At 43.1% G+C, this 6,000-nt stretch overlaps 1 protein-coding gene across 23 annotated transcripts in view; it reads left to right on the top strand.

Moving 5' to 3' along the window:
• herc1 (HECT and RLD domain containing E3 ubiquitin protein ligase family member 1) overlaps positions 1-6,000 on the top strand; it is a 224,307-nt gene that overhangs the window by 357 nt on the left and 217,950 nt on the right. The window lies entirely within an intron of this gene.

Here is a 6,000-nt window from a genome sequence, read left to right as displayed (position 1 = left end):
TGTGTAAGCTTGCATGCAATGTCAATACTTTCCCTACAATTAATTTTACTATTGCAAAACAGTGCCAGTCTTGCTATCTGTGTCTTTGATGGCCAATTAGCTAGCTGTAGCCTGTGTTTGCCATTTACCTACATCTGTATGAGTTGCTTTCAGCTAGCAGCTACCTACCTACCTAGCTAGCTAACAGCAAAGTGGACTCTATTGGTTAGCATCGGTAGCCTGCTAGCATTAGCTTTATGTTGTGCTTCAGCACCAGCGCCAGTTTACAACATAACAGTAGTTAGCTAACTGTTAGTATCCCCGTATGTAACAACGCTGTAATAAACTTAGCCAGCATGCTAGTGAGTGAATTATTTTGATTATGGCCTATGTAGCTAACGTCACAGGCCTTGTAGACTGTTCTAGTTGAATTGTAGCTAGTTCCATGCGATGGTAGCTATATTAGCTAGTCTGTTAGCTTACCTTACTATCCAGCTGTGTCATGTCAGTCTAACATATTCTATGCCTGGTGTATATATTGTTCAGCTAGTTTACGAATAACAAATAGCATTTGTTGTTATTGTGCATAGTCTGTTAAAGCTAAGTAGGTTAGAGATGTGGAATGTGTTAGTTAGCCCGCTAACGTAAGCTACTAGCTAGCTAGTTTGTGCAATTAGTTAAGCTAGCTAGCTAACTGGTCAGCTGATTTGCTTACCTTACTGTTTATCTATCATAGGCAAGTATTTAGTAGCTAAGTTAGCTGAAGTAGCTAGCTGGGTTTACAGTATATCAACACTGTATTGCCTACTATGACAATTTCCAGTATTCCACCTTGCTGGCCTTAGTCACCTGAGGCTGTCACTGGGCACCTACTGATAATACAGTACGATTTATAATACGACAGACAGCTGTCAAAGCAATTCACTTTATGTCAATCTTGTATGTTCAGTAATACAGCAGGCAGACATAGCACGTCTGCTAATGAGATTGTCAATAATGCAGGTGCCTTTCTTCTTGAGCTCAATATAGCATGGTAAAAGCTGTACATAAAAAAAAAAAGATATACAAATTTGAGTAATTTAGCAGATGGACTTATCCGGAGTGATTTACAGGAGCAATTAGGGTTAAGTGTTTTGCTCAAGGGCACATTGACAGATTGTTTCACCTAGTCAGCTTATGGATTTGAACCCGCGACCTTTAGGTTACTGGCCCGACGTTCTTAACCACGAGGCTACGTGCCGCCCATAATACAAAAAGGATTGCGCAACAAGAGTTTTGAGAAATTCTTCTATAAAATTCACATAGGAAATGCATTGTCACTGTGTAGTGCATGGCCACTTCCAGACCGTTAGGCAATAAGCATCACCATAGCTGTGGACAGTGAAATCAATGTTTCCAGCTGTTGTTGCAAGATTTCATGGTTGTCGAATGCATGTTTAACCTATGGGACTATTAACATTGAGTTATTTGTATTGCATAATGCATGGTGTATAATGACGAAAGGTAGCTAACAACTAGGCCTGCTGGTATGAGTGAAGGGGGGGGGGTGTAAGGGAATAGCCTAGACGTAATAGACAAGCCTGAAGGGAAGGCGAAAACCGTTTTCTTCTGCACTCAGTATCAGGTGACCTATTTCCCATCCAGATTAAACAGGTTCATAATCCATCAGTAAGTGATGTTGAAATATTACAGCCTCATTTTGTTGTCGAGGCCTTCCGCATGTTTCTCTCCACGTTGCTTCCCCCAACGTGTGTTGCTTCCCCACAATAGTTCATGCAGGCTATGACTGCTGTGCTGATGTGTACTGGCTGATTGGACCGCTGGTGTAAATAGGCCTATCCTGCGAGAACTGAGAGTATCTGTGGCAGAAGCACATGTAGGTCTATGTTTACTACTGTTATCCTGTGTAATTGGAAGGATCTGAAATGTTTACACCTAGGTCGTTGGGGAATATGCCATGTCATGGTTACTTCCAGCAAAATTAGGGCATTACATTGGCTCCATGGATTAGGCCGACAGCATGTTGGAAAATCTTCCCCGAGGAGTATTGGGGATTGCCATCTGCAGTAATTGGAGCGCAGTATTAGGCTAGCTAACTGTTTAACTAGTCATACATCATATCTATGGGTCTAGTTGGAGTTCCGAGGACATGTAGGAGTTCCGAGGACATGTCGGAGTTCCGAGGACATGTAGGAGTTCCGAGGACATGTAGGAGTTCAGGGGACATGTAGGAGTTCAGGGGACATGTAGGAGTTCCGAGGACATGTCGGAGTTCCGAGGACATGTAGGAGTTCCGGGGACATGTAGGAGTTCCGGGGACATGTAGGAGTTCAGGGGACATGTAGGAGTTCCGGGGACATGTCGGAGTTGCGAGGACATGTAGGAGTTGCGAGGACATGTAGGAGTTGCGAGGACATGTCGGAGTTGCGAGGACATGTAGGAGTTGCGAGGACATGTAGGAGTTGCGAGGACATGTCGGAGTTGCGAGGACATGTCGGAGTTGCGAGGACATGTAGGAGTTGCGAGGACATGTCGGAGTTGCGAGGACATGTAGGAGTTCCGAGGACATGTAGGAGTTCCGAGGACATGTAGGAGTTCCGGGGACATGTAGGAGTTCCGAGGACATGTAGGAGTTCCGAGGACATGTAGGAGTTCCGAGGACATGTAGGAGTTCCGAGGACATGTAGGAGTTGCGAGGACATGTAGGAGTTGCGGGGACATGTCGGAGTTCCGGGGACATTTAGGAGTTCCGAGGACATGTTACATGTTAGGTCTATAGCCTCGTTTCAGAAACTGAATGTGGTCAGTGTGATCAACAGCTTATAGTGATCAAATTGTCCTGCACGGATGTGATCACTGTAAGACGAGTGCACTGTAGGATAGTTGTTTCATTGACACACTAGTTTCAGTGGCTTGTTTCATTTCCTGTTGTGAATAGTAATATTCCACTCAGGGCAACCAAACAGTGTTGTCTCGTCCTCGATGGTGGTCTTCCATCCTGTCCTTACTGGACTATTGGAACCAGATTACATGCTTGTTTAATTTCCTGTTGTGAATAGTAATATTCCACTCAGGGCAACCAAACAGTGTTGTCTCGACCTCGATGGTGGTCTTCCATCCTGTCCTTACTGGACTATTGGAACCAGACTACATACTTGTTTAATTTCCTGTTGTGAATAGTAATATTCCACTCAGGGCAACCAAACAGTGTTGTCTCGTCCTCGATGGTAGTCTTTCATCCTGTCCTTACTGGACTATTGGAACCAGACTACATGCTTGTTTAATTTCCTGTTGTGAATAGTAATATTCCACTCAGGGCAACCAAACAGTGTTGTCTCGTCCTCGATGGTAGTCTTTCATCCTGTCCTTACTGGACTATTGGAACCAGACTACATGCTTGTTTAATTTCCTGTTGTGAATAGTAATATTCCACTCAGGGCAACCAAACAGTGTTGTCTCGTCCTCGATGGTGGTCTTCCATCCTGTCCTTACTGGACTATTGGAACCAGACTACATACTTGTTATTTTCTGTTGTGTGGTCCTTCTTCTTCTCACAGACACCATATCAAATGGTCTCAATGATTGTTTCCCACCCATGTCTCAATGGTTAATATCTCCCCCTCTATCTTCTATCTGTCATTTCCTGGTCATGTTTCGGGGTCATGTTTCGGAGGACGCATGGCTCTCGACCTTTGCCTCTCCGGAGTTCGTACGGGAGTTGTACTACCAATTGGATATCACGAAATTGTGGAGAAAAAGGGGTTGAAAAGTTTACAAAAAAATAACTGAAATATCATATTTCCACAAGTATTCAGACCCATTACTCAGTACTTTGTTGAAGCACCTTTGGCAGTGATTACAGCCTTGAGTCTTCTTGGGTGTGACGCTACAAACTTGGCACGCCTGTATTTGGGGAGTTTCTCCCATTCTTTTCTGCAGATCCTGTCAAGCTCTGTCAGGTTGGATGGTGAGCGTCGCTGCACAGCTATTTTCAGGTCAAGGACATTCAGAGACTTGTCCTGAAGCCACTCCTGCATTGTCTTGGATGTTTGCTTAGGGTTGTTGTCCTGTTAGAAGGTGAACCTTTGGCCTTGTCTGAGGTCCTGAGCTCTCTGGAGCAGGTTTTTTTCAAGGAATCTCTCCGTTAAATATTTCACCTTTTATATTAAATAAAAATATAGGACAAAACACACATCACGACGAGACAACACTACAAAAAGAGAGACCTAAGACGACAACATAGTATGGCAGCAACACATGACAACACAGCATATTAGCAACACAACATGACAACAACATGGCAACGATACAACATGACAACAACATGGTAGCAACACAACATGTTAGCTGCACAAAACATGGTACAAACATTGTTGGGCACAGACAACAGCACAAAGGGCAAGAAGGTAGAGACAACAATACATCACACAAAACAGCCACAACTGTCAGTAAGACTGTCCATCATGACTAGTCTCACAGTCCCTGCCGCTGAAAAACATCCCCACAGCATAATGCTGCCACCACCATGCTTTACCGTAATGATGGTGCCAGGTTTCCTCCAGACGTGACACTTGGCATTCAGGCCAAAGCGTTTCAATCCTGGAACTCTGGAGCTCTGTCAGTGACCATCAGGTTCTTGGTCAACCCCCTGTCAAAGGCCCTTCTCCCCCGGTTGCTCAGTTTAGCCAATCGGCCAGCTCTAGGAAGAATCTTGGTGGTTCCAAACTTCTTCCATTTAAGAATGATGGAGGCCACTCTGTTCTTGGGGACCTTCAATGCTGCAGACATGTTTTGGTACCTTTCCCCAGATCTGTGTCTCGACAAAATCCTGTCTTAGAGCTCTACGGACAATTCCTTCGACTTCACAGACTGTCAACTGTGGGACCTTATATAGACAGGTCTTTCCAAATCATGTCCAATCAATTTAATTTTCCACAGGTGGACTCCCATCAAGTTGTAGAAACATCTCAAGGATGATCAATGGAAACAGGATGCACCTGAGCTCAATTTACAGTCTCATAGCAAAGGGTCTGAATACTTGTTTGTCATTATGGGGTTTTGTGTGTAGATTGAGGATGTGTTTTTTATTTAATACATTTTAAAATAAGGCTGTAACGTAACAAAATGTGGAAAAAGTCAAGGGGTCTGAATACTTTCCGAATGCACTGTATGTCTGTCTGTCTGGTTGATGTTAATATATCTCTCCTCTGTCTGTCTGGTTGATGTTAATATATCTCTCCTCTGTCTGTCTGGTTGATGTTAATATATCTCTCCTCTGTCTATCTGGTTGATGTTAATATATCTCTCCTCTGTCTGTCTGGTTGATGTTAATATATCTCTCCTCTGTCTGTCTGGTTATGTTAATATATCTCTCCTCTGTCTGTCTGGTTGATGTTAATATATCTCTCCTCTGTCTGTCTGGTTATGTTAATATATCTCTCCTCTGTCTGTCTGGTTGATGTTAATATATCTCTCCTCTGTCTGTCTGGTTGATGTTAATATATCTCTCCTCTGTCTGTCTGGTTGATGTTAATATATCTCTCCTCTGTCTGGCTGGTTATGTTAATATATCTCTCCTCTGTCTGTCTGGTTATGTTAATATATCTCTCCTCTGTCTGTCTGGTTATGTTAATATATCTCTCCTCTGTCTGTCTGGTTATGTTAATATATCTCTCCTCTGTCTGGCTGGTTATGTTAATATATCTCTCCTCTGTCTGGCTGGTTATGTTAATATATCTCTCCTCTGTCTGTCTGGTTATGTTAATATATCTCTCCTCTGTCTGTCTGGTTATGTTAATATATCTCTCCTCTGTCTGTCTGGTTATGTTAATATATCTCTCCTCTGTCTGTCTGGTTATGTTAATATATCTCTCCTCTGTCTGGCTGGTTATGTTAATATATCTCTCCTCTGTCTGTCTGGTTATGTTAATATATCTCTCCTCTGTCTGTCTGGTTGATGTTAATATATCTCTCCTCTGTCTGTCTGGTTGATGTCATATCTTATTGTTGTTCCTATGATTG

The sequence above is a fragment of the Salvelinus alpinus genome, unplaced genomic scaffold (assembly GCF_045679555.1).
Source record: "Salvelinus alpinus unplaced genomic scaffold, SLU_Salpinus.1 scaffold_42, whole genome shotgun sequence".
NCBI classification, from domain to species: Eukaryota; Metazoa; Chordata; class Actinopteri; order Salmoniformes; family Salmonidae; genus Salvelinus; species Salvelinus alpinus.
This window is presented reverse-complemented; position numbering and strand designations above follow the sequence as displayed.